The 27566-nt window shown below is 48.0% G+C and overlaps 1 pseudogene; it reads left to right on the top strand.

Annotated features, from left to right (window-relative positions):
• Positions 1-1248: 1248 nt before the first annotated feature.
• LOC122543257 (fidgetin pseudogene) lies at positions 1249-3453 on the top strand (annotated as a pseudogene).
• Positions 3454-27566: the final 24113 nt, after the last annotated feature.

Below are 27566 nucleotides of genomic sequence, written 5' to 3'. Positions count from 1 at the left end.
CTAATCTGGGATAAAAAAAATATCAGGGTGCATTGATCCTTCTTGCATTGTAAAAATAATTTGATTCGGAATAACTTCCAAGTCCTGGAATCAAGGTTAATCTTTAAATAGCTTGTGGGCTGGACCAAACAATGAAAGATGGTGGATTGCTGTAAAAAGTAACAATGAGTTTTGGAAGAATATTTGTTCAAGTCGGGGAGGGAATCTCAGTCCATACATATGGTTACTGCATGATACCTCTATTCCTGATGAAGGGCTTTTGCCCAAAACATCGATTTTACTGCCTGAACTGCTGTGCTTTTCCAGCACCACTAATCCAGAGCCTAGACCCTGAGCCAGTTACTTTGAAAATCAATCAGCTTAGGCCTTTGAACGGAATATTTTGCAAGCAATGAGCCCTGTCTTGGTACATTATAACACTCAAGCAGAAAAAAATAGTTTTTAAGACAACGATAGATAAGTTGCTAATTCCAAAGAGGTCGAGACTGTGTTGCTGGAAAAGTACAGCAGGTTAGGTAGCATTCAAGGAGCAGGAGAATTGACGTTTCGGGCAAAAGCCCTTGTAGGGGGATTCTCCTGCTCCTCGGATGCTTCCTGGCCTGCTGTGCTTTTCCAGCGCCACACTCTCGACTCTAATCTCCAGCATCTGCAGTCCTCACTTTCACCTAATTGAAAAGGGGATCGAGGGTGAACAGGGAGAAGGTGGGAGAATGGCTTTGCGAAACATGTCAGCCATATATCTTATGGGCCTTCGGAGCAGAAGTTGGCCATTCGGCCTTTCGAGCCTATTCCACCATTCAACACGGTCATAGCTGGTCATCTAACTCAGTCTCCTGTTCCCATTTTCTCCCCAAACCCTTTGAATTATATCGATAGAAAGCGTAGGGAAATGTAAGTCGAGTAAATAGATTGTGCATTGCATGTCATAACCTGCCCTGCCCTTAGCTGAACTTAATTTGGGACTCTCCTTGTCGGTAGTCATTCAGTTCCCTGTGAGGTAGATGGTTGGCCACTGAACATTGAGAGAACAACACCTCCATCTCGAAATAGCGCTCATATCTGAAACTGTGTGCTCCTGTGCCTGATCGGTAGTACCCAAGGAGTTTCATATTCAGGGTAAAGCAAGTACCTAGGGACATCCAACTCTGACAGTCAGGCAACTGGATAACCTGGCAGTTCCAATTGAATGCTCTGCTCTTTGAAGCTCCCAGTCACAACGTCTTTTGTTGTCTTTCAGACCTGTGGAAAATGCATTGGACACCGGAGCATGCCCAGAAGCCAGAGCAGTACCTCGACATCTCATTTACGACGTCCTCTCCAGCACCCAAACCAGACGATAACAATCTCAGCCAGCAACGTCACCAGCATGTGTGGGCGAATGATGACATTTCTGCACTGTCTGCCTCCAATCTGCTCAAGAAGTTTGCAGAGAAATACTCTGGGCTTGTGAACTCTTCCTGTGAGAGACCTGAGCTAAATGCTTACGCAGAGGCATCTTTTGGGCCAGTTCATGAACAAAAGAATGAAAATGATACCTGGCAAATGTCACTGAGTGTAGATGATGCATATTCTGTAAACTCCATCCATGAGGGCCTTTCTGGCAGTAGAACAGGAACTAATTCCACTCTCCAACCAGTTGATGGCGGTGTAGGGATAAGTGGCTCCTCTGTCGTAACCAATAGTCACTCTGAATCTCGCTATCCACGTCATGTATGTGGTCCCACCACTCTCCCGAGTCATCAATCGAGCCTTGTCCCAGTTGGAACATCTCCAGAATATTCATCAGGTTACAATGGTACTTACTTACCCTCAGGTTACTGCAGCCAAACATCATTGGCAGCCCCTTCCTCTTATTCCTCACCTTTAACTAGCTCGAGCCTTCTGCAGCCAGTGCACCCCACACCCACTATAGTCCCGTCTTACAGGTCAACTTTAGCTGGAGCAAGCCCACTGCACACGTACCCTTCAAATAGTTACCCATGCCAACCAAGCATGGGCCCTGGTTATGCTGGAGCACATCTCCCATCTTCGTACGTCCCCTCAGGCATTCCGGCTCCTTTCCCTCTTCCCCCCTCAGCACGACCTTCCACCGTCTCTGGCTATGATTACCAAAGCCACAAGGTGACTCCTGACTCGGTGTCGCCCGTCAACAATGGTTCGAGAAAAGCCGCAGCAGCGAAGGAGCCTGAGAGTACTGGTCGATACAGAAGGTACAGTTACGGACAACAAAGGACTACTTCAGGTTCTTACCAGTTGCCAGCTGATGTAGTTCCTGATGACCCGAAAGGTAATGGCTTCGGCAGAAATGATGAGGCATTACCTGTCGAATTGAAGGGGAAACAAGGAGTTGTGGATGACCTTATTGGTAAATACATTGGCCAGGAAAGCAAAGGAATGATGCCTCCACCCTACAGCCGTGACAAACATGCGCTGCAATCAAGATCAACTGAGGCGCTTGTGAAGTTCACCCCTACATTAATAAATCGAGAAATGGCCAATGACCGTGGCCTCATATTTAGTCACCAGCTTCAGCTCCAGCGAGCCGAACCGGTTCTGGCAAGTAGTGGGTTAGAGGAGCAGTTGAAGAACCTAGATTCCCAGCTTTTAAACCTTGTAACAAATGAAATTGTTGACTGTGGTCCTCCAGTCCACTGGGGTGATGTTGCTGGGCTGGATACTGCGAAAGCAGTGATTGAAGAGCACGTGTTGTGGCCCCTGATGAGGCCTGGTGCGTACAGCGGTGGAAACGGACCACCCAAAAGCATCTTGCTGTTCGGCCCTCGCGGTGGGCGTAAAACAATGCTCACAAGGTGTATTGCCTCCTGTCTCGGGGCGACCTTCCTCAAGGTCAGTGGGTCAGCTTTCATCTCCAAGTGGAAGGGAGATGGAGAGATGATCTTGCAGACTATGTTTCTCATTGCCCGATCCCGCCAGCCATCTGTTATCTTTATAAATGAGCTCGATGCCATGCTCTCTAACACAGCGGGTGAAGAGAGTAACCATCTAAGCTCCATTAAAGCCAAACTCTTGTCTCACGTGGAAGGTGTGATGAACTCGAGCAGTGACCATATTATCGTCATTGGAGGTACCAGGCATCCAGATGATATAGAGGAGACCATACACAGGTACTTTGTAAAGCGACTTTACATCTCTCCGCCCGACAACATTGCAAGGCGTCAAATTTTAATCTGTGGTTTGTCTCAACAAGACCACTGCCTCAGTGATGGGGAAATTAGCTCCATTGTTGAGCACACAGAGGGGTATTCTGGGAGTGACCTGATCCAGCTCTGTCAACAGGCAGCATTAGGACCGGGGCACAGTCTGACCGCACCATTACAGCCTACCACCTACAAGGACTTTGAAAACGCTCTTTGCAAAGTTCAGCCCAGCGTTTCGCAAAAGGAACTCAAGCTGTACATGGAGTGGAGCAGGTTATTCGGAACTGGTGTCTGACTGCGACGTTTGTGAGGGTCAGGTGGAATAGCAGTGGGGAGAAGCTGGTCTGTACCACAAAGTGAACAGCACGATTGGGATCAGTTTGGATGCCAAGGATGCTGTTTGGGCACCGGAATGGCCTGAGCTGTTCAGATACCATCTTGATAAACCAGGGGCATCCTTCACCCACACTGAAGCGGATGTTAGTCCATTTGCATATACAAATGAGTGTCTTCCGCCTGCCTCTGGCCCTTGCTATAATTTCGATTTTCTATGAGGTAGTGAGGGTCTGAGCTGATGAGCTCTGGGGAAACCAGAGCTAAACACCACACATGTGAAAACGAGCAAATCTCCATCGCTGAGACCCCAGAGTTCACTCCTAACTTCAACCTCCAAACCTTTCCAGCATTGATCTCCTCCTGACCCGAACTGCCGGCTCTCCACCCGAAAGCAGTCGTGGACTCCCTGAGAGCCCCGCGATTCACCTGTTTAACTGCCTGGAAACCGGGGCATTAACCCGGCTTCAGGCTCTTCCCACGATATTACGATGAAGTCACAGGCCTGAAATCCAGGGCTCCCTGCGCCTCCCAATCCGAGAGCGATTCGTGTGAGATTTCCGAAAAGGGACATGCTAATTTCCCAAGTCCTCGTATTAATCTCGATAATATCTCCAAAATCCGCTGATGGTAACTTCTGTAGGTGGTAGTAATGTTCCTGATACTGGTTACCGTTTAAACCTTCATAAATTCTGATTTAATTGCAGCTCAAATTAATCAGAATTGCATATTTTTGAAAAAAGTATTGCTACTGGCTCACTCCAAGTGTAGGCTATTTCTCTCTGGATGTTATGGTACTTATCCCCATTGTGAAGATAACAGCACACGCTGGCTGGTTTTGTCCCACTGTGGGTAAAACACAATCTGTTTTCATTTTGCTCTTAAAATTGCGCTGTTTTATGAGAGTATTTCTTCAGCTGCTGAAGACAACTATGACTATTTAGCTTAAAGGTATGTGGTGAATTCTCTGCGCTAGATTCAATCAAGCAGTTTTAGGTTAGCTGGTTAAAGACATTATTAAAGACAGGGGCTAATTGTCCTGATTAAGCTGGTAGTATTGTTAGGCTGGGAAATGGGAAATCAATCAGAGTTCCTGCTCTGGATGGCTAACCAGGAGAGCAGATTGTGCTATGTGGGGATAATTGGCAAGGATACAACAGGGTCCAGCAGCTTTAATGGCTGCTAAGGAATGAGAAACATGAGAGTCAGCATCCATTCTGTCGGCTTACAAACGAAACAGGCCTACTTTGGATAGGAACCATGGGTCATCCTCGAAACTTAACACCATCAAGGGTCCCTCAGACGAGTCAAGCAACATTGTAAAATGTGTTTCAGTCAGTATATCCCTATCCCTGGATATGTCCTGTCCCACCAGCAGGACAGACCCAGCAGTTGCGGTGGCACAGTTGGGAGAGAATTGCCTGGGAGCCCTCAACATTGACTCTGAAGCTCATGAAGGGTTAGGTCAAATATGGGGAAGGAAGTCTCCAACTGATTCCTGCCCACCATTCTGTGCCACCTTGATGATAAATTGGTACTGGAGACAGGCAATAAAGTCCCATGACTAAAGGGAAAACCAACTGGACATTGTCCTCACCAATCTATCTGTTGTAGATGCATCTGTCCACAACAGTATAAGTAGGAGTGATTGCTGTACAGCTTTTGTTATGACAAAGTCCTGTCTTCACACTAAGCATGCCCACCAAGATAAATGGGATAGATTTTGAACAGATCTGGAAACTAATAATTGGGCCATCGTGAGATGCTATGAGCCACCATCAGCAGCAGAATTGCATTCAATCACAATCTGTAACTTTATGTCCAGGTGTATTCTCCATTCGACCCTTACCATCAAGTCAGGGGATCAACGCTAGTCCAATAGGAACACCATACCAGCTGCACATTCCCCTCCAAGCCACTCACCATCCTGGAAATATATCACTGTTCCTTTAGCATCACTGGGACAAAATCCTGGAATTCCCTCCCTCAGGGCATTGTGAGTTCTCCTCCAGAACATTGACTACAGACAACAGCTCAACAACACCACCCCTCCAGGGTCATTTGAAAGGAATTAGCCTGTTTATTTTCAATGGGTGATTGTACTATTAAAACAAACAGCAGATATATGGAAACACCATCTCCCCTCCAAGCCACTCACCACCCTGACTTGGAAATATCTCGCCATTCCTCCAGGGTCACTGGGTCAAAATCCTGTAATTCCCTCCCTGAGGGCATTGTGGGTCAACCCAGAACAGGTGGACTGCAGAGGTTCAAGAAGGTAGCTCACCCCCACCTTCTCAAGGGGGGCAACTAGGGACGGGGCAATAAATACTGGGTCCAGCCAGCGACGCCCACATCCCACAAATGAATTAAAGGAAACAAATTTGATTTCGCATATGTACAAATCAGAGAGTACAAGTCAAGACTATTTCTCCTGGTCTATGTTTGCAAAGCCAAGTACATTTTGTCTGTGGCACTTGATAATGGGTAAATGTTAACATGGGAACTACTTTCATAGCTCCATTTTCTTCACGTGGCTTACACCTTGAAGTGGGTGCAGCACTGAGTAGTTCCACATCCTGAACAGCAGTTGGAAATTATGAGAAACCAGCATGTGTTCAAGCTGGCCTTCAACCCCAGTTCTGCAGCACATAAAGAGGAAGTGGGTTCTGGCTTGTAAACTGCTCAAAGTCATTTTCCAATTGATTCGCACTTGGGAAAGCCACCAGAATGATACGGTAATTTCCTTTGTCAACCATATCTCCACTGTGACTTCAAATAGTAGAGTATACATGGATACTGATAAAGAAAACCAGATTAAAATTTGCCGTTTGTTTCATCAAGAGAGTCTGGGTTGAATTTGAAAGATAAAGTCAAAATGTCACTTCCATCATATTCCTTTTGGTGTAAATAATCAGTAAAAGACACAATGGCCAAAGTCCTGTGCATTATTCTGCCATAAGTCCAGCTATGGGTGATGTAAAAACCAAGACTTAGCTTGGCATCCAGTTAAGTCGGATTCTGCTGACCTTCCTGACCAGGTTTGCACCCGCACACCACCATTGCCAACATCGCCACTGATGTCACAGGAGGGCTGGAGACAAAGTGTGATTGAAGGAGGCCACTCCCAAGCTGACAGTCCCATTGCGCCCAAGATGGTAGAGCATCAGACCAGGAAACCCCTCTCTCCAATAAAAGCAAAATCCTGCAGGTAAATGGAGAATGCTGGAGAAACTCAGCGGGTCTGGCAGCATCTATGGAGAGTGAGTGTTTATTGGTCAGAGTACTGAGTACAGCAGTTGGGAGGTCGTGTTGCGGCTGTACAGGACATTGGTTAGGCCACTGTTGGAATATTGCGCGCAATTCTGGTCTCCTTCCTATCGGAAAGATGTTGTGAAACTTGAAAGATTGACAGAAAAGATTTACAAGGGTGTTGCCAGGGTTGGAGGATTTGAGCTATAGGGAGAGGCTGAACAGACTGGGGCGTTTTCCCTGGAGCATCGGAGGCTGAGGGGTGACCTTATAGAGGTTTACAAAATTATGAGGTGCATGGATAGGGTAAATAGGCAAGGTCTTTTCCCTGGGGTCGGGGAGTCCAGAACGAGAGGGCATAGGTTTAGGGTGAGAGGGGAAAGATATAAAAGAGACCTAAGGGGCAACGTTTTCACACAGAGGGTGGTACGTGTATGGAATGAGCTGCCAGAGGAAGTGGTGGAGGCTGGTACAATTGCAACGTTTAAGAGGCATTTGGATGGGTATATGAATAGGAAGGGTTTGGAGGGATATGGGCCTGGTGCTGGCAGGTGGGACTAGATTGGGTTGGGATATCTGGTCGGCATGGATGGGTTGGACCGAAGGGTCTGTTTCCGTGCTGTACATCTCTATGACTCTATGTCCAGTGACAACTCTTTGGAACTCGGCCTTTTCAGCCTCTTTACCCTATCCTCTCTCCTCCCCTTATCCAACTACATACTTAAGTGATTGCAAGAGTTCCCTTTTCTGTCTTACACAGAAATCTATTCTATATGTTTGTGTAAAGATTAACATCAGTTCTAAATTTACCTTTCATCTGACTGAACCTGCACCTTGGACAACACTTGGTCAACAATCCTGATTGTTGGCTAAGAATTCTACAAACAATCAGTTTAAGATTATTAGTTGGGGTGGGACACACTTTACGAGTGCTCATTATTCACAAGGTTGGGTCTTGGGCTTTACAAACAGTAAGGCTCATTGAGCGTTGTCCTATTAAACAAAATAAGGGGCTCTGCTTTTCCCTGGTGCATTCATTATGGTCATGCATTGACCAATCAGAGTTGACATGCCCAGTTTGAATTGAAATCAAACCTTGGCACCTAACTGTTCCTTGGTACATTCTCCATGACCATGCCGCTCCCAATCAGAATCCACTTGCCAACCAATCAGCACCCTCTACTCCTACAGTATGAATCGTTAATCCCTTTGAGATGTGGTATTCTTGTAATTTTGTCCTGATGAGTGCAAGATGAAAAACTTCGACAGCAAGAAGGTTTTTCTTCAGCAATGATTATTCATCACTGTTACAGCACATCAGCGTCACTTTACCTTTCCTTCTCATTATGATTGAAGTTTTACAAAGTACAGGATACGTAAAAAAACTGCATTTATTTTCTGATTAAAACAACACGGTTATATTATTTTTGTTCCAGAATTCTACATTTAAAAAAACCCTGTAATATTGCATTGGAGAGCAAAATATATTGAAACAAGCCTAGAATTAGTAAAATAATACGTACAAGCGGTGACATTTCAAATCCCTGCTGGAAACATTGTTAAGTAAGCATTGTTTTTAAATGTTTAATTCAATTGCATCACAGGCCACGTTTTGGCATGTTTTTGGTCAGCTTTTCAAGGCATCTATGAAGAGTGAAACAGCATCAATATTTCAGGTCTAGGAACTTTGTTGGAAATGTTAACTCTGATTTTGTTTTCCACAGATGCTGCCAAATGTGCTGAGCTTCTGCAACACTTGCTGTTTTTATTTCAGATTTCCAGCGTCTGCAGGATTTTGCTTTCATTTTAATCCTGTCATTGGCCTGGCTATGCGTTGTCAGTGGTCACTGGTTTGCTAAAATAGGATACCACTGCCTTTTGCTACTCCTCTGAAGATAAGCTTCAAAAATAAATTTCAAAAGATATTTACACAGATATAAAACCCCTTAATGTGGAGCATCAAGTAGAGATGAAGTTTCTAACTATTTATTGCATTATAAGTCATACGACCATAAGGTAGAAGAATGGAATTAGACCATTCGGCCATTGAGCCTGTTTCATCATTCGATCGTGGCTGATATGTTTCTCAACCCCCATTCTCCTGCCTTCTCCCCAAAACCCTTAATCTACTTAGCAATCAAGACCCAATCCAACTTTGTCTTAAAGACACTCTGTTGCAAGCAACTAAATCTAACCTTCATCCTTATACCAGCTCAGGTTGTTTTTCATCTAAAAAAAAATCAAGACCAACAACAAAGTCTATATCACCTTCCCCCTTTACGCCACACAAATCGACACAGTCCATATAAATTAACAAGCACAGTTGTATTCCTTCAAGAGAAAGACAAAATCACTGGCATTGGAGGTCGTTCACTTGATTAATTCCAGAGATGAAAGGCTTGTCTCATGAGGAGAGATTGAACAGTTTAGGCATCTATTTGCTAGTGTTTAGAAGGATGAGAGATCTAATTAAGGTGTATAAAATGGGAAAGGGGATTGATAAAGTAGACGTAGAGAGGATGTTTCCCCTTGTGGGGCGGTGCAGAATGTTTTAGGATAAGGGGTCGCAGATTTAAAACAGCTGAGAAGAAGTTACTTCCCTTGAATGGTTGTGACGTGTAGAATTCACTATCTCAGAGTGCAGTGGATGCTGGGACATTGAGTAAACAGAAGGAGGAGATTTTTAAAATTAATAATGGATTGAAGAGCTATGCAGAAGTGGAATTGAGGCCAAGTTGAGATGAGTCACTGTTGTGTTAAATGGCAGAGCAGGTTTGAGGGGCTGAATGGCCTACTCCTGCTCCTAGTTCTTGTGTCCTTTGGCATATTCACATACCTAAGCATTCAGTACTGCAAAACAGAAGGCAAGATTTGGAAAATGTAGGAACACATGAATTGGTCTTCCAGGAAATAGGTATTCCAGTGAAAGATACAGATTAAGTAGAGTGGGTTTAATGATGTACGAGATGCATATTTAAAATGGAATCTTATTGCTTGTTTTTTAAGAGTTGAGTTTATGGTTGAATTACAATTTTACTAGTTGAACTCTTTGTCCTGATTAAACTCCATGAAGGTAAGGCTTACGTTTCACAAATTGGATAGAGATGGGGACTGCCGTTTGACATCCTCATCCAAAAATAATCCATCACACCCATTCCTCCTTGTATTGTGTTGAAACTGCTCCAGCAGCAGACAAATTCAAATTATTTTAAGCATGCTTCGTTCCAGAAATGACCTTCTGACAATTCTCCGTTATTGGAGTAAGAATTGCATTATCAGGCATCTCAAAATGAGTTGTAGTGTCTCTGTTCCCAGTGTCTTTTATTGCAGTTGGAATCAATGAGAAATTCTCCCTTGAACAAAGAGGGTTTGTTTGTACAGAGAGTCATTAGAACATAAAATGAATTATTTACCAGAATTGGTGAACAAGGAGGGGAAGGGTATGTGGGGAGAGAGAGAGACAGGAAAGTGGAGTTTAGAACCACAGCCAGATCACCCATGGCAAAGTAGCCTGTAAGGGTGAATAGCCTTCTCCTGCTTTTCAGCACTATATTACTATGCTTAGTTAAACAGCGATTATGCTTTCATTTGTAAAGGAGCTGCATACTTACGTATTTGCCAAAATTTAAAGACAAACAGATATGGAAAAGCACAGTTAGGTGAGATGAGTTGGCAACATTGACTCCGGTTGGGTCAAAATCCTGGAAATCCCCATCGAAAGGCATTGTGGGTCAACCTCCAGCACATGGACTGCAGCGGTTCTAGAAGGCAGCTCACCCCCACCTTCTCAAGGGGGCAACTAGGGATGGGGCAATAAATGCTGGGCCCATTCAATGATGTCCATGCCCCATGAGCAAGTTTTAAAAAATAAGTTGGGATGGGACAATCACAATGAGCCAAATGGCCATCTTCTGCACTTTAAATGTTTTGAATCACATCAGAAAGAAAACCTGCAAACCGGGAGAAGTTTTTTCATTTGTGTAGATGTAGTCACCTCATTGGCACTGAAGATAGAATTCACAATATTCAATGGTGGTGGCAACTCATAACATCGACCGGCTCCTGGTAATTTGGAAACAATGGCAGCAAAACACCATTCATCCCAGAAAGACTTTAGAAAACACAGGATATACTCTCCAAATGAATAATTCCATGTTCTTCCAAACTCCATATTCCCTCTTAAAAGGAATTTGCAGAAATTGAAAATAAACTGCTGCTGATTGCCAGTAATGCAGTTGTCTGTAAGTGGGAATAAGACAAATTGACCATCCATTTGAGAAGAGAGTTCACACATTCTTGGTTGAGGCCCTGAAGGCCTTAGTAAGGTAGAGAAGGTGAGAAACTGTGTTTCCACAGGGGCATGGAGTCTCCCTCTGGGCATATCCTGTGAAGTGAATAGGATCAAGTGACCAGAGAAGTGAACTCCTGGTGTCCCTCCTGTAGGACCTGGAAGCAGTGCTGGAACAAGCTCAGTGAATGGTCAAGGTCAGTGAATGCATCTAGCCAAAACACCAACAGCCTCTCCCATCTCTCCATGGAGCACAGCACAGTCCTACACCCTATCACTCACCCTGCAGCACCCTCTGGCACCCAGCACTCAGGGTTAACATTCAGATACTCCACTCCAGTTTTGCCATCCACACCTTACTGTGCCCACATATGCCAGGCATTCAGCCCTGGCAGATGTATCACCAAAACACGGTGTAATAAGATCATTGACATTGCTTCCTCTCGCTTGCCAGGCACACAGCCAGAGAGGGTGGCATACAAGACACACCTTTGTCTCCTGCACTGTACAGCAGAGATGGTACTCCATAACATCTTCCTCTAGTGGTCCAGCACAGAAGTGGTGACATGCCCAGCTATCAAGCAGTGTCCGGTAGTCACTATCTCAGTTTCCATTGCAGCATAGGCAGAGGTCACCTCTCAGTATTATAGTGGTAGTTCAGACCGCACTTACGTGATCCACTCTGGTTGCCATGCAGACCCAGACTATTGTCACCATGACTGTGGAGATCATAGTTCCAAGCCTCTGGTCAAGCCAACTGCATTTGGAATATTGTGAGCAGTTTTGAGCCCTGTATCCAAAGAACGATGTGCTGATGTGGAGAGGGATTATACGAGCTTTACAAGAATGATCTTGGAGATGAAGGGCTTGCCATATGAGGACTGGTTGAGGACTCTGTGTCTGTACTCAATGGAGTTTAGAAGGATAGGTGGGGTGGGGGGGGGATCTAATTGAAACTTACTGAGTACTGAGAGGCCTGGATAGAGTGGACATGAAGAAGACGCTTTCACAGGTAGGAGAGACTAGGACCCAATGGCACAGCCTCAGAATTATTGCCACAGTAGGCTGTAGAGTGACTTTAAGACAGAGATGGCTAGATTATTGATTAGTAAGGGGATCAAGGGTTATGGGGAGAAGGCAGGAGAATGGGGTTGAGAAACATATCAGCCATGATTGAATGCTGGAGCAGACTTGACGGGCCAAATGGCCAAATTCTGCTCCTATTTCTTATGGCTTATGGTCTTATCATGCAACGTGCCCCAGAAGTGCATTAATCTCTCTCCTAACAGATTACTGGCATCACTGAATTATAAGAAGTGTGAAAATAGAGGGTCACTGGACTCGAAATCTTAACTCTGTTTCTCTCTCCACAGATGGTGCCAGACCTGTTGAGTTTTTCCAGCATTTTCTGTGTTGGTATACAGAGTGCTGTTGCGTTATAACACTCCTGGAATGCTCCTTCACTCTTCCCCTCTGTTTGTCTAACTGGAAGATGAGGAACACTCCGAAAAGGGGGTTTATGTTTCAATTCTGTGTCGGGGAACATCAGTTGTACCCTGTGTGGGTAGCCAGAGCTGGAAGTTTCACAAAATATTGTCAAATATTTTGAAAGCTGAGGTAAACAAGCAGAGAAGTCAAAGGTTATCAGGGCTAGGTGGGAATGTGGATTTGCGGCCCCAAGTGGAACAGGACAATAATCTTACTGAATGGCAGAACAAGGTTGAGTCATTCCTCTTAATTCGTATAAATGTATGTTAGAACTAACATTTTTGTTTAATCTTTAATTCAAATGTAAAGGCTTTTGTGCTCCTTGAGTGAATATTGACTGAAAATGACCAACAGTGAAATAATTAGGACAGAGTGGCATTCTGATATTTAGCAGCTTTGTGAAAGATTATTAATACAGTTCATATCCAAATAAAATAGGTGCAGCAGAGTGGCAGAGACCCAGGTTCGATTCCAGCCTCGGGTGACTGTCTGTGTGGAGTTTGTATGTTCTCCCTGTGTCTGTGCAGGCTTCCTCCGGGTGCTCTGGTTTCCTCCCACAATCCAAAGATGTCGGGTTAGGGTGGATTGGCTGTGGGAATAGGGTTAGGAGCTTGGTCTGGGTGAGATGCTCTTCAGAGAGTCTATGCAGACCCAATGGGCTAAATTGCCTCATTTTGCACTGTAGGGATTCTATGATTCAGTTAGGCATAGCCTTCACCAGGAAACATTGATAATTTAACTTCCTGATGAGCAGATTCACATCCGTTGTCCCTGACGGCACCATTAGTCCAGGACGGCTCAGAGATCCCCTGTGCCCTCAGAAAGGTGACCAGTGAGAGCTATTGCATTTGCTCTGGTGGATGGGGAGGGGTGTGAGGGGAGATGGTATGTGTAAAGGAGGCATCGTGTATTCAGTTGGAGTGGGGGTGGGGACATCCCAGGATCAGGAAGGGAGAGTGCCACCCCTGTCCCTCCAAATCCCCTTCACTCATTCCCTCCTTGCCCCATTATTGATGGGTGTGGTTCTCCCAGCAGCCACCTCTTCCCTGAGCGCTGGTATTGATGATGAGCCACAGACCTCTGATTGGTGGGGTTTCTGATGACAGGGATCTGAATCGGTGGGGGTGGGGGGTGGGGGGGGTGGACAGGGCCTAATGGATGTAGCCCCACCCCTCCATTCAGCCTGACAGAAACTTCAGCCATCACCTTGGCTTGTCTGTGTCTCGATATGTACATCTCTGTCTCATTAACTGGCTGGTACGAAATTTGAGGTAACGAAAAAGGAGGATTCATGGGTAGAATTGCTCAGTAAATCCAACGCCAAAGTAAACATTGTACAATGAGAAGATCCTGTCGTGGGGGTAGAACAGGATGGTTATAGAGATGAGGAACTTCAGGGGAAGCTGGGGCTGTTCTCCCTGAGAGGGACGTTTGATCTTGGTGTTCGAAATCATGAGGGGACTGGAAGGAGTGGACAGGGAGAAACTGTTCCTATTGTAGAAACATCAAGAAGCAGAGAGCAGCGATGCAACGATGACGTGCAAATCTTTTTTTATGCAGCAAGTGGTTATGATCTCCAAGTGCGCAGCAGTGAAAACATGGAACACCCAACCTTATCACTGTCAAACAGATTTTCATCTCTCGACTCTGTCACTTTTTGAAAGAATTGAGTGATGGTATGTATGAGGATAAAACATGTTCATGTATTCAAAGCACTGGTTCCTAAAATACTTCTTTCAGAAACGTTATCCTTGTATAGGCTTCACATTGTACTATAACCATTTCTACCTCATTGGTATGTATTCTGAGCAAAATATTTATTTCATGTCTTTTGAATATCAGTTTTGATCTGTATTGGTCTACCTCAGAGCAAGTGGCTGTATTTCAAAGCAATGTTACACAGGATTAAAAGAAGATTCTGAACTGAAAATGCAATTGTCTTTTCTTTAAATTAGTGTTCACATATTGGCAGTCCAGCCAAAGAGACTCATAGCTAAGCTGGCATTATGATTTCTGGTTATCTTTTGGCGCCCAGATGTTTGAAATAATCATTTTAAGCCTGGTAGATGAGAACGCTATCTTTACTCTAATGACTATGCTTCCTAGTCAGAAGACTGCCTAGGCCCACTGATGCTCCAGTGCAGCCGTGAAATGTGGCCCACTGGAACATTTACACATACAATTGGTTCCTAGTTGATTAGGTCCTATCTCTTTACCAACAAAACAATATATTAACAGTTGGCATCTATTTTGTGTGACCCATGGACAAGATGCCACTAGCTTGCTAGCTGGCTGACAGTCCTATGCCTTAAAACCTGACAGCTATCTCAAGATACTCATTTAGCATTTAATAGGGAGGTGTTAGCTTAGTGGTATTATTGCTCGACTATTAATTACTAAATTCAGGTACTGTTCTCGGCCTGTGAAATAATTCTTCAGAGGCTGACATCCCATCACGCATCACCCTTTACTTACAAATGCGCAGCCTTTGACAATAGCACTGCCTCTGACTGAGTCAGGCATTTAGGGGCCTAATATCCCTGATGTTCATTGTTTTATGTCAGCCAGCGCTCCCTGATTGGACCGGATTAACAGCCCTAATCAGGGAACTCATATTCTATGATGTTCAGCTGGCTGCCCTCATTACAATCACTACAGTCCTGGCTTTGAATTCCACCATGGTGAAGTTTGAATTTAATAAGACTCTGGAATTAAGAGTCTAATGATAACCACAAAACCATTGTTGGAAAGACCCATCTGGTTCACTAATGTCCTTTAGGGAAGGAAACTGCCATCCTTATCTAGTCTGGCCTACATGTGACTCCAGACCCACAGCAATGTGGTTGACTCTTAACTTCCCCCTCAGCTATAAGGGATGGGCAATAAATGTATTAGCCAATGATGCCCATGTCCCACGATTTAAAAAAAAATCATAGATTGCTGGTTGGATTCAAATGAAGCCAATGTAGGCCTTAAAACCACGGTGGTTTCTTTGTTGCCAGAATGGCCAGCAATGAGGGCACTCAACAGTCAAAATCTATTCTTGTATCTTTGAAGTCAAGTGTGGGAAGCAGCCTCGGAGCTGCGTTTCTGGACCAAAACATTGGTGCAAAATGAAAACCAAATTCGGGTTTTTTTTTCCAGGTAGATTCGGGGTGGGATGGTGGCTTCATGGTTAGCACTGCTGCCTCACAGCGCCAGGGCCCCGGGTTCAATCCCACCCTCGGGCGACTGTCTGTGTGGAGTTTGCACATTCTCTCCGTGACTGCACTGGTTTCCTCCAGGTGCTCCGGTTTCTTCCCACAATCCAAAGATGTGCAGGTTGGGTGGATTGGCCATGCTAAATTGTCCCATAGTGCCCAGGGATGTACAGGTTAGGGTGGATTGGCCATGCTAAATTGTCCCATAGTGTCCAGGGATGTGTAGGTTAGGGTGGATTGGCCATGCTACATTGTCCCATCGTGCCCAGGGATGTGTCGGTTAGGGTGGATTGGCCATGCTAAAATGCCCCATAGTGCCCAGGGATGTGTCGGTTAGGGCGGATTGGCCATGCTAAATTGCCCCATAGTGTCCAGGGATGTGTAGGTTAGGGTGGATTGGCCATGCTACATTGTCCCATCGTGCCCAGGGATGTGTCGGTTAGGGTGGATTGGCCATGCTAAATTGCCCCATAGTGCCCAGGGATGTGTAGGTTAGGGTGGATTGGCCATGTTAAATTGCCCCATAGTGCCCAGGGATGTGCAGGTTAGAGTGGATTGGCCATGTTAAATTGTCCCATAGTGCCCAGGGATGTGCAGGTTAGGGTGGATTGGCCATGCTAAATTGCCCCATAGTGCCCAGGGATGTGCAGGTTAGGGCGGATTGTCCATGCTAAATTGCCCCATAGTGTCCAGGGATATGCAGGGTAGGGTGGATTGTCCATGCTAAATTGCCCCATAGTGTCCAGGGATATGCAGGTTAGGGTGGATTGGCCATGTTAACTTGCCCCATAGTGCCCAGGGATGTGCAGGTTTGGGTGGATTGGCCATGCGAAATGCAGGGTTACGGAGATAAGGTAGGGGAGTAAGTCTGGGTGGGATGCTCTTTAAAGAGTTGGTGTGGTCTTGTTGGGCTGAATGGCTTGTTTGCATACTGTAAGGATTCTGTGAAATACAATGTAAGGAAGACAATAGTTAGTCGTCAGAATCGCAAAAGTGTAACAGTGTAGAAAGAGGCAATTCAGCTTATTGACCTTGACTGAAATCGAACAGGAAAATACCTCCAGTGCCTAACAGGTAAGTAATGTTGAGGAAAATGTGTCCAGTCCTTGTGATTGGGCACTGTTATGTTACCTGAGCTCAAATAAGCAGGGGGAAATAATGGATCCATTTGACTGAGACAGGAAGAAAGACTTGCGATCTGGGAGGGATTCATATTGTGTTGGAGTTGTTTGAAAGCAACACTTTGCCCTGGCCTGTAAACACCCCCACAACACTGGGCTGATTATTGTGGTCTCCAAGCCATGTGGGTGCCAGTGTGGAGAACTTTGGAAAATGCTGGGATCCTGATTGCACTTGGTTTGGAAACTGATGTTCGGTGGGGAGGGAAGGTGGTGGGTCTTGGGGGTTGAGATTATGGAGCCATGGGATCCAGAGTGGGGATAAGGGAATGGGGGAAAGTGGGTGGTGAGGCTCTGGAGAGCTGGAACAAACTGGGAATGAAGGGTTAGCAGAGGGAGTTGGGGAGATGGTTTTAGGAGGTTCTGGCTTCATTCACATCCAGTTAGGAGCCAATGGCTTTGGATACCTCAAGGAAACGAATATTTTGTAGCAGAAGCCTTAAAAGTGTCTTAGACGCTGTATTTGCCTCTGCAGAACTCTTAGCAGCAGCTAGCGAGACACACCTCCGTCTACCTCAGTTTCCTTCCTTTAGACAGTCTTTCAAACTGACCTCCTCAACTGTCCAAATATCCCTTTAATTAGCTTGGTGTCACAATTTGCATCGTAAGATTCCTCTGAAGTAAGCAAGCCTGAAGGGCCGAATAGCGTACTCCCACTCCGATTTTCCATGCTTACTTTCGATTGTCCTTCTTTCTTCTTCTGGTCATCTCTTGGACTGAGGAAGGTACTTACCACACAGTACAACTTGTGGCATGGACCTGTTTGTGGAATCCTTTAACCAGGCAAGGCTGTTGTGATGCCACAATAAAGGGTTCTGAATAGGCAGAAAACTCGGGATTGTCCCCAGCCAATATGATGCATGCTTGGCACATGAGCATGCTTCCTGCTCGGCATTTTCTGGCATTGGGTAGCTGAGGAGTGTCCAATTAAATGTGCACCGTGCAACGTGATTTCTAGCCCCTAATGTAATAAAAAGAAACTCTTTCCCATTTGGGCGTCCTCAATCCCTTTTTAAGGAAAAGTTCGATTTAAGGTTGAACCTTTCATCTCAGGAGAGATATGGATGCGTTAGGTCACTGTCCCAATGAACATCCAAGTGTTTCTTAAATGATCCAACATTTGTACACCCTGTATGGAAATCTATTTTGCATGGGGATCGCTCATTGAGGAAAGGATCGTCTGCGCTAAAGCCTCAAATTATTCTTCAATTTGATTGATCTACCATGGCAATTTCATCTAAAGTGATAATCGGGTTTAATCTTTTCAGTGCTCAGAACAATTTCTGACGCAAGTGAACAACACCTCGTCATGAGTGAAGATATTGTTTTCTTGCACAGTATAATAAGTGGTTATATCAACAGCATTAACACAGCCATTTGCCTTGACCGTGTTTCGGCTATTTAATGGATGTCCAAACAGTAGGAACCAAACACAGGGTCAAAGAACCAAATAGAATGCCACGTTGCTTTCTTCCAGCCTGTTCTATAAATAGAAAAGGTATTTCATTCTTAATTTGTTCAGCAAGGATTAGTGTGCAACACTAGTCTCTTCAATGTCCCCAATTTGTATCAGTGCACAGTTACCAAGCCTTCAGCTACTGAGGCCCCAATCTCTGGAATTCCCTCCCTACACACCTCCGTCTACCTCAGTTTCCTTCCTTTAGACAGTCTTTCAAACTGACCTCCTCAACTGTCCAAATATCCCTTTAATTAGCTTGGTGTCACAATTTGCATCGTAAGATTCCTCTGAAGTAAGCAAGCCTGAAGGGCCGAATGGCCTACTCCCACTCCGATTTTCCATGTTTACTTTGAGACATTTCATTCTGTTAAAAGCACTATGCAAATACATCAATAGGTCTGTGTTTGTTTTGAACAGTAAAAGCTACAACTTGCATTTGTTTCGCAAGTTTAACATCAAAGAATATCTCAGGCAGTTTACCACAGTGTAATCAAATAAATAATTTGGAGATCAGTCACAAAAGAAGATTATGGAGCCAGGTGGAGGGTCTCCAAGGAAGCAGGGAGATTTAGCAAGAGCCTTGTACATTGTGTGTCCTACGTGGCTTCATTTATTTGTTCCTGGGATGTGGGCATCATTGGTTGGGCCAACATTTATCGCCCACCTGTAGTTGCCTCTTGAGAAGGTGGGGGTGAGCTGCCTTGTTGAACTGCTGCAGTCCGCCTGCTGTAGGTAGACCCACAATGACCTTAGGGAGGGAATTCCAGGATTTTGACCCAACGTCAGTGAAGGAACGGCGATAGATTTCCACGTCAGGACAATGAGTGGCTCGGAGGGGAACTTGCAGGGGGTGGCGTTCCTATCCATCTCCTATCCTTGTCCTTCTCGATGGAGGCACAGCTTGGACTTGTGGAATCACAAGAAACCCAATGGATGAAGATTGTTGAGGAGGTTTGTAAGACTTTGGCGATAGGTAGTGAGGACTGCGAGCATGAGGGTTTGAGCATTGTTGATTTGAAATTTTAAGGGATGGAAATGATGTCGATTAATGAAGATTGGGCTGAATGAGAGCAATATGGTGGGGGATAGAGTACAGACAAGTTCCATACAGCATTGACAGGCAGTGGAAAGGACGACTAAAAGAACTCTTCAAATGTGAAGGCAACTGCTGCTGAACCTCTCGGTTGTATGAAGGTGAAACCTGGCCCCAAGTAGGTTCCAGGGCTGTCAAAATGACTATTTTGAAAGCATGGTATAAATCTGGGAGTGTGAGGACAAGGGAGGCCTACAAATTACAGCAAGTAACCCTCAACTAATTGGGGACAATTCCAAGTGGGAAAACGTGAAACCTCTGAGGTTCGATAGAATTAACAGCGTGAAGTGTTTCAGTACTGTCGATTAATGCCAGATGTGAATCCCTCATATGCCTGAGATTTTAATGAAGGCAACTTCGTTTTTCTCTCAGTTTCAAAATGAAAAGATTTACAACTTGTGAGTGATTCTCTTCTGTACAATTACACTCAGCAGTTCATGATACTGTGTAATGACCTCCTGAGACCAAATGTTTCTGTGCTGTGGGAATGGAGGGGTAAATTATTTGTCCCCTACACCACCACAGGAATATTGGAAGACAGGAAATAAAGTAGGTGGCCACCTCACACAGTCTTGTCTCCCTTCATAATGAGCAAGAGGTGGATAAAGCATCAGATGCCACCACTGCCCCCGCTACCTTCCCCTCACCACCAACCATGCCCACTCACAACTCCTTTAGGTCCATTGGGGCCTTTAATGGCCAATTAGTGGCAACTTAAGGACCTCATTCCACCACTGTCACTATGATGGGAGAGGCTCAGAAAGCTAGAAGGAAGAGGGTCCGCTGCATGGACTAAAGGCAGGTAGGCAGGAAGGTGTCGGGTAGGCTTGTGATTAGCACCTTTGATTTCTTTCCGAAACCCTCTCCTCCACATCCCCCAAGGTGATAGCCCCCCTCTCCCCAACTCCTCTCCATTCTCCCACCCCGTCCCTCCCCACATTGAATCACTACACCCCTCGATTACTAAAATGCCTAGACTTACCTTAAAGTCGACTAAATGTCCCTTTCCTTTCTGGAGTTAGCTCCTCACCTATTCGATGAGATTAATTTTGTGTGAGCTATCTGTCCCAAATCTCGGCCGAAATCTGAGAGTTGGCTAGAAAGGATGTAAGAGCAGAGACAGCATAGCTTCATGAAGGGGAAATCACAACTGACAAATTTAATAGAATGCTTTGAGAGGTAACAAGCAGGACAGATGAAGGAGAAATTGTGTATGTAATACATGAGGAATTTCAAACAGTGTTTGATCAGGTACCACACGTTAGGATACTTCAGAAGGTAGGAGCAGGGTAGGCCATTTCGGACTGAGATGGGGAGAAATGGCTTCACCAAGAGATTGGGGAACCTGTGGAATTCTCTGTCACAGAAAGTAGTTGAGGCCAAAACATTGAATGTTTTCAAGAAGGAGTTAGAGATAGTTCCCAGGGCTAAAGGAATTATAAGGTATGAGGTGAACGTGGGAACAGGGACTGAGTTGGATGATCAGCCATGATCCTATTCAATGGCAGAGCAGGCTCCAGGGGCTGAATAGCTACTCATGCTGCAGTTTTCGATGTTTCTATGATACCAATGTGTGTGTGTGTGTGTCTCTGTGTGTGTGTGTGTCTCTGTGTGTGTCTGTGTCTGTGTGTGTGTGTGTGTCTGTGTGTGTGTATGTGTCTGTGTGTCTCTGTGTGTGTCTGTGTGTGTGTGTGTCTGTGTATGTGAGAGAGTGTGTGTGTGCGAGAGTGTGTGTGTGCGAGAGAGTGCGTGTGTCTGTGTGTGTGTGAGAGAGTGTTTGAGAGAGTGTATGTGTGTGAGAGAGTGTGCGTCTGTGTGTGTGTGCAAGAGAGTACGTGTGTCTGTGTGTGTGTGAGAGAGAGAGTGTGTGAGAGAGTGTATGTGTGTGAGAGAGTGTGCGTCTGTGTGTGGGTGAGAGAGAGTGTGTGTGTGAGAGAGAGTGTGTGTGTCTGTATGTGCGAGAGAGTGTGTGTGTGTGAGAGAGAGAGTGTGTGAGAGAGTGTGTGTGCAAGAGTGTGTGTGTGAGAGAGAGTGTGTGTGAGAGAGTGTGTGTGAATCTGTCTGTCTGTGTCTGTGTGTGAGAGAGTGTGTGTGTCTGTGTGTGTGTCTCTGTGTGTGAGAGTGTGTGGGTGTGTGTGTGAGAGAGTGTGTGAATCTGTCTGTCTGTGTCGGTGTCTGAGAAAGAGAGTGTGTGTGAGAGAGAGAGTGTGTGTGTGTGAGAGAGTGTGTGTGTGTGTCTGTGTGTGTGCGAGAGAGAGTGTGTGTGAGAGAGTGTGTGTGTGTCTGTGTGTGTGTGAGAGAGAGTGTGTGTCTGTCTGTGTCTGTGTGTGTGAGAGAGTGTGTGTGTGTCTCTGTGTGTGTGAGAGAGAATGTGTGTGAGAGTGTGTGTGTGTCTCTGTGTGTGAGTGTGTGTGAGAGAGAATGTGTGTGTGTCTGTGTGTGAGAGAGAGTGTGTGTGAGAGAGTGTGTGCGTGTGTGTGTGAGAGAGAGAGTGTGTGTCTATCTGTGTCTGTGTGTATGAGAGAGTGTGTGTGTGTGTCTGTGTGTGTGTGAGAGGGAGAATGTGTGAGAGAGTGTGTGTGTGTGAGAGTGTGTGTGTGAGAGAGAGTGTGTGTGAGAGAGTGTGTGTGTGTCTGTGTGAGAGAGAGAGTGTGTGTGAGAGAGTGTGTATGTGTCTGTGTGTATGTGCGAGAGTGTGTGTGTGTCTGTGTGTGTGAGATAGAGTGTGTCTGTCTGTGTCTGTGTGTGTGAGAGAGTGTGTGTGTGTCTGTGTGTGTGAGAGAGAATGTGTGTGAGAGTGTGTGTGTGTCTCTCTCTGTGTGTGAGAGTGCGTGTGTGAGAGAGAGTGTGTGTGTGTCTGTGTGTGTGAGAGAGAGAGTGTGTGTGTGTGTCTGTCTGTGTCGGTGTCTGAGAGAGAGAGTGTGTGTGTGAGAGATATAGTGTTTGTGTCTGTGTGTGTGTGTGAGAGAGTGTGTGTGTGTGTCTGTGTGTGTGTCTCTGTGTGTGAGAGTGTGTGTGTGTGAGAGAATGTGTGTGAGAGTGTGTGTGTGTCTGTGCGCGCGCGAGAGAGAGTCTGTGTCTGTGTATGTGAGAGAGTGTGTGTGTGTCTCTGTGTGTGAGAGAGAGTGTGTGTGTGAGAATGTGTGTGTCTGTGTGCGTGTGTCTCTGTGTGTGAGAGTGTGTGTGTGTCTGTGTGTGTGTCTCTGTGTGTGAGAGTGTGTGTGTGAGAGAGAATGTGTGTGAGAGTGTGTGTGTGTCTGTGTGCGCACGCGAGAGAGAGTCTGTGTCTGTGTATGTGAGAGAGTGTGTGTGTGTCTCTGTGTGTGAGAGAGAGTGTGTGTGTGAGAATGTGTGTGTCTGTGTGCGTGTGTCTCTGTGTGTGAGAGTGTGTGTGTGTCTGTGTGTGCGAGAGAAATAGAGTCTGTGTCTGTCTGTCTGTGTCTGTGTGTGAGAGTGTGTGTGTGAGAGAGAGTGTGTGTCTGTCTGTGTGTGTGATAGAGAGACAGTGTGTGTGTGAGAGAGTGTGTGTGTGAGAGAGAGTCTGTGTCTGTGAGTGAGAGAGAGTGTGTATGTGAGAGAGAGAGTGTGTGTGAGAGAGTATGTGTGTTTCTGTGTGTGTGTGAGAGAGAGTGTGTGTGTGCGAGAGAGAGAGAGTGTGTGTGTGTGAAAGAGTGTGTGTGTGAAAGAGTGTGTGTGTGAGAGAGTGTGTGTGTGAGAGAGAGGGTATGTGTCTGTGTGTGAGAGAGAGGGTATGTGTCTGTGTGTGTGAGAGAGTGTGTGTGTGTATGTGTGTGAGAGAGTGTGTTTCTGTGTGTGAGAGAGTGTGTGTGTGCGTGAGAGAGAGTGTGTGTGTGCGAGAGAGAGAGTGTGTGTGTGCGAGAGAGAGTGTGTGTGTGTGAAAGAGTGTGTGTGTGAGAGAGAGGGCATGCGTCTGTGTGTGTGTGAGAGAGTGTGTGTGTGTGTGTGAGAGAGAGAGTGTGTGTGTGTGTGAGAGAGAGAGTGTGTGTGTAGGGAGTTGAGGGGAATCGTGGCTATGAGGGTGGGGGGGTACAGGAGCTGTGAGGGTGGGGGATACAGGAGCTGTGAGGGTGGGGATATTTCAGGAGCTGTGAGGGTGGGGGTACAGGAGCTGTGAGGGTGGGGGTACAGGAGCTGTGAGGGAGGGGGTGTTACAGGAGCTGTGAGGGTGGGGGATACAGGAGCTGTGAGGGTGGTGGTCTTACAGGAGCTGTGAGGGTGGGGGGTGTTACAGGAGTTGTGAGGGTGGGGGATACAGGAGCTGTGAGGGTGGGGGTACAGGAGCTGTGAGGGTGGGGGTGTTACAGGAGCTGTGAGGGTGGGGGGTACAGGAGCTGTGAGGGTGGGGGTACAGGAGCTGTGAGGGTGGGGGGTGTTACAGGAGCTGTGAGGGTGGGGGATACAGGAGCTGTGAGGGTGGTGGTCTTACAGGAGCTGTGAGGGTGGGGGGTGTTACAGGAGTTGTGAGGGTGGGGGATACAGGAGCTGTGAGGGTGGGGGTACAGGAGCTGTGAGGGTGGGGGTACTGAAGCTGTGAGGGTGGGGGTACAGGAGCTGTGAGGGTGTGGGATACAGGAGCTGTGAGGGTGGGGGATACAGGAGCTGTGAGGGTGGGGGTACTGGAGCTGTGAGGGTGGGGGATACAGGAGCTGTGAGGGTGTGGGATACAGGAGCTGTGAGGGTGGGGGTACAGGAGCTGTGAGGGTGGGGGTGTTACAGGAGCTGTGAGAGTGGGGGGTACGGGAGCTGTGAGGGTGGGAGGTACAGGAGATGTGAGGGTGGGGATACACGAGTTTTGAGGGTGGGGGTGTTACAGGAGCTGTGAGGGTGGGGGGTACAGGAGTTGTGAGGGTGGGGTGTGTTACAGGAGCTGTGAAGATGGGGGGTACAGGAGTTGTGAGGGTGGGGGATACTGGTGCTGTGAGGGTGGGGGGTACGGGAGCTGTGAAGGTGGGGATACAGGAGCTGTGAGGGTGGGGGATACTGGTGCTGTGAGGGTAGGGGGTACGGGAGCTGTGAGGGTGGGGGATACTGGTGCTGTGAGGGTGGGGGTGTTACAGGAACTGTTAGGGTGAGGGGGTACAGGAGCTGTGAGGGTGGGGGTACAGGAGATGTGAAGGTGGGGATACAGGAGTTGTGAGGGTGGGGGATACAGGAGCTGTGAGGGTGGGGGATACAGGAGATGTGAGGGTGGGGGATACAGGAGCTGTGAGGGTGGGGGATACAGGAGATGTGAGGGTGGGGGATACAGGAGCTGTGAGGGTGGGGGTACAGGAGATGTGAGGGTGGGGTGTGTTACAGGAGCTGTGAAGATGGGGGGTACAGGAGTTGTGAGAGTGGGGGATACTGGTGCTGTGAGGGTGGGGGGTACGGGAGCTGTGAGGGTGGGGGATACAGGAGCTGTGAGGGTGGGGGATACTGGTGCTGTGAGGGTAGGGGGTACGGGAGCTGTGAGGGTGGGGGATACTGGTGCTGTGAGGGTGGGGGTGTTACAGGAACTGTGAAGATGGGGGGTACAGGAGTTGTGAGGGTGGGGGATACTGGTGCTGTGAGGGTGGGGGGTACGGGAGCTGTGAGGGTGGGGGATACAGGAGCTGTGAGGGTGGGGGATACTGGTGCTGTGAGGGTAGGGGTTACGGGAGCTGTGAGGGTGGGGGATACTGGTGCTGTGAGGGTGGGGGTGTTACAGGAACTGTTAGGGTGAGGGGGTACAGGAGCTGTGAGGGTGGGGGTACAGGAGATGTGAAGGTGGGGATACAGGAGTTGTGAGGGTGGCGGTGTTACAGGAGTTGTGAGGGTGGGGGATACTGGTGCTGTGAGGGTGGGGGGTACGGGAGCTGTGAGGGTGGGGGATACAGGAGCTGTGAGGGTGGGGGTACAGGAGATGTGAGGGTGGGGGATACAGGAGCTGTGAGGGTGGAGGTACAGGAGATGTGAGGGTGGGGGATACAGGAGATGTGAGGGTGGGGGTACAGGAGATGTGAGGGTGGGGTGTGTTACAGGAGCTGTGAAGATGGGGGGTACAGGAGTTGTGAGAGTGGGGGATACTGGTGCTGTGAGGGTGGGGGGTACGGGAGCTGTGAGGGTGGGGGATACAGGAGCTGTGAGGGTGGGGGATACAGGAGCTGTGAGGGTGGGGGATACTGGTGCTGCGAGGGTAGGGGGTACGGGAGCTGTGAGGGTGGAGGATACTGGTGCTGTGAGGGTGGGGGTGTTACAGGAACTGTTAGGGTGAGGGGGTACAGGAGCTGTGAGGGTGGGGGTACAGGAGATGTGAGGGTGGGGGTACAGGAGATGTGAGGGTGGGGATACAGGAGTTGTGAGGGTGGGGATATTTCAGGAGCTGTGAGGGTGGGGATACAGGAGCTGTGAGGGTGGGGATATTTCAGGAGCTGTGAGGGTGGGGGTACAGGAGCTGTGAGGGTGGTGGTCTTACAGGAGCTGTGAGGGTGGGGGTACTGGAGCTGTGAGGGTGGGGCATGTTACAGGAGCTGTGAGGGTGGGGGTACTGGAGCTGTGAGGGTGGGGGTGTTACAGGAGCTGTGAGGGTGGGGGTACTGGAGATGTGAGGGTGGGGGTGTTACAGGAGCTGTGAGGGTGGGGGTACTGGAGATGTGAGGGTGGGGGATTGCAGGAGCTGTGAGGGTGGGGGGTTACAGGTGCTTTGAGGGTGGGGGGTACAGGAGCTGTGAGGGTGGGGGGAGTACAGGAGCTGCGAGGGTAGGGGTTACGGGAGCTGTGAGGATGGGGGGTACAGGATGTGTCAGGATGGGGGGTACAGAGCTGTGAGGGTGGAGTGTGTTACAGGAGCTGTGAGGGTGGGGGTTACAGGAGCTGTGAGGGTGGGGGGAGTACAGGTGCTGTGAGAGTGGGGGTTACAGGAGCTATGAGGGTGGGGGATACTGGAGATGTGAGGGTGGTGGGTATGGGAGCTGTGAGGGTGGGGGTTACAGGAGTTGTGAGGGTGGGGGGTGTTACAGGAGTTGTGAGGGTGGGGGTTGCAGAGGCTGTGAGCATGGGATATACAGGAGCTGTGAGGGTGGGGGCGTTACAGGAGCTGAGGGTTGGGGGAGTACAGGAGCTGTGAGGGTGGGGGTACAGGAGCTGTGAGGGTGGGGGGTACAGGAGCTGTGAGGGTGGGGGGTGTTACAGGAGCTGTGAGGGTGGGGGGTGTTACAGGAGCTGTGAGGGTGGGGGTACAGGAGCTGTGAGGGTGGGGGTACATGAGCTGTGAGGGTGGTGGCACTGGAGCTGTGAGGGTGGGGATACAGGAGCTGTGAGAGTGGGGGGTACAGGAGCTGTGAGGGTGGGGGGTGTACAGGAGCTGTGAGGGTGGGGGTGTTACAGGAGCTGTGAGGGTGGGGGTGTTACAGGAGCTGTGAGAGTGGGGGGTACAGGAGCTGTGAGGGTGGCGCTACAGGAGCTGTGAGGGTGGGAGTACAGGAGCTGTGAGGGTGGGGGGTGTACAGGAGCTGTGAGGGTGGGGGGTGTACAGGAGCTGTGAGGGTGGGGGATACAGGAGCTGTGAGGTTGGGGGGGTATGGGTGCTGTGAGGGAGGGGGCGTTACAGGAGCTGTGAGGATGGGGGGTACAGGAGCTGAGAGTGTGGGTACAGGAGCTGTGAGGGTGTGGGATATTTCAGGAGCTGTGAGGGTGGGGGTACAGGAGCTGTGAGGGTGGGGGGTACGGGAGCTGTGAGGGAGGGGGTGTTACAGGAGCTGTGAGGGTGGGGGATACAGGAGTTGTGAGGGTGGGGGTACAGGAGATGTGTGGGTGGGGTGTGTTACAGGAGCTGTGAAGATGGGGGGTACAGGAGTTGTGAGGGTGGGGGCACAGGAGCTGTGAGGGTGGGGATTACAGGAGCTGTGAGGGTGGGTTGGGTACTGGAGCAGTGAGGGTGTGGGGTACAGGAGCTGTGAGGGTGGGGGGTTACAGGAGCTGTGAGGGTGGGGGGTTACATGAGCTGTGAGGGTGGGGGGTACAGGAGCTGTGAGGGTGTGGGGTACAGGAGCTGTGAGGGTGGGGGAGTACAGGAGCTGTGAGGGTGGGGATTACAGGAGCTGTGAGGGTGGGGGATACAGGAGCTGTGAGGGTGTGGG

The sequence above is a fragment of the Chiloscyllium plagiosum genome, unplaced genomic scaffold (genome assembly GCF_037043375.1).
Source record: "Chiloscyllium plagiosum isolate Xiang-an unplaced genomic scaffold, Cpla_swu_hap1 HiC_scaffold_53X, whole genome shotgun sequence".
Lineage (NCBI taxonomy): Eukaryota > Metazoa > Chordata > Chondrichthyes > Orectolobiformes > Hemiscylliidae > Chiloscyllium > Chiloscyllium plagiosum.
Note: the sequence above shows the minus strand (reverse complement) of the source record. Positions and strands in the feature narration are given on the sequence as shown.